This window comes from Eschrichtius robustus, chromosome 14, assembly GCF_028021215.1.
Source record: "Eschrichtius robustus isolate mEscRob2 chromosome 14, mEscRob2.pri, whole genome shotgun sequence".
In the NCBI taxonomy this organism is placed as follows: Eukaryota; Metazoa; Chordata; class Mammalia; order Artiodactyla; family Eschrichtiidae; genus Eschrichtius; species Eschrichtius robustus.
In genome coordinates this window covers 31,110,372-31,112,139 of record NC_090837.1, presented here as the reverse complement: position 1 = coordinate 31,112,139, position 1,768 = coordinate 31,110,372, and positions in this window count along the sequence as shown.

The window sequence follows — 1,768 nt, the reverse complement described above, 5'->3', positions numbered from 1 at the left end:
CATAGATTTTTTATATTATTTGTTCATTTCCATATGTGTACACCTTGCTTGTAACCTAGCAACTTGCAGCAGTAAGTGCCATGTCAGGACTTCAGAGCACCATTTTGGTCGTCTGCTGTCTTTGGCTAACTACGAACACATTATTCCATAAGCTAGTTAACAGTTATTTCAACATTACGCATTTTCAACTGCCCCTTCACTTTTATCAGTAATATTAGGTTATTGTGAAGTAAAAATTTTGTCAAATTTCAAATACATTTTGCACTCCCATCTTTAGCCATAGCCAAGTCTTAAGTTAATATGATCTTTCTATAAACTTTGTCAGTATTCCCTTTAAACATTTTTATATTTACAGCACACCATTGCTACTGTAATTTCAACTGGTAAGTGACATATCAAGCAGACTGTAGGTGTAACGGGGATAGGGTAGTTGTCTCTAGAAGTACTATTTATCATTTTTAAAGAAGGAAGGTACAAAACACTTTGATATTATCCTTGGCTATTCTGACCCTGCAAGTATACAAAAACTAAGTGGGGGAAGAAACTGGAAGTGTAACTTGAGTTGGAAGGTTCAGTGGATAGGGGAAATATACTCCTCAGCTGAATGCATATTACAACTTGGAAGAAAGAATAAACCCTTTGTATATAATATCCAGTTCAAGAAACTAGCTATGAGTTTTGCAAGCTGGAATAAAAAATTAATAGCCAGCTTTAAATTCAGAGATAGATCTCAACTAATCCAGTTTCAGGATTTCTCAAAGTCACTGTTTGGCCTTGATCTTATGACAGACTAGTAACTATGATGCTTATAAATATGGTTATTTTTAAGACTGTCTTTAAAAACAAGTTTTTGAGAAATGAAATTGAGTTATTTTTACTGAGGTGGATGGACCTAGAGTCTGTCATACAGAATGAAGCAAGTCAGAAAGAAAAACAAATACCGTATGCTAACACACATATATGGAATCTTAAAAAAAAAAAAAAAGGTTCTGATGAACCTAGGGGCAGGACAGGAATAAAGACACAGACGTAGAGAATGGACTTGAGGACACGGGGAGGGGAAGGGTAAGCTGGGACGAAGTGAGAGAGTGGCATTGACATATATACACTACCAGATGTAAAAGATAGCTAGTGGGAAGCAGCCGCATAGCACAGGGAGATGAGCCCAGTGCTTTGTGACCACCTAGAGGGATGGGATAAGGAGGGTGGGAGGGAGACGCAAGAGGGAGGGGATATGGCATATATGTACATATAGCTGATTCACTTTGTTACACAGCAGAAACTAACACAACACTGTAAAGCAATTATACTCCAATAAAGATGTTAAAAAAACAAACAAACTAGTTTTTGTTTTTTACCTAGGAAGGTAACAACAGTAATTTTTCAAGTGGCACAAAAAGGTAACAGTGAAAATGCTCCCTTCTACTCTAGAGCCCTCAGATGACCTTCCCACAGGCAACTACTTTTACTATTATTTTTACCTCTTCAAAAAAAAAAAAGTCTATCATCTCTTTGTTAGCTATTAAGCTTTTTATTTAAAATTATGAAAAATTACAGGTTTTCCTTTAAATTAAAGTTACTATTGTAAAAAATGCCTTACACTTAGACATAATTTTTTTTTTTCCCACTAGACGAAAAGTTAGGAGTGGGAAGGTTTCAGATACTGGGTGAAAAAACAAGTCATGTATTAAGGATATGCACTGATTATTAACTTATGTACTACTTCAGAAGCAGAATATTGATTTTAGGTCGTTATAATTATAGGCAT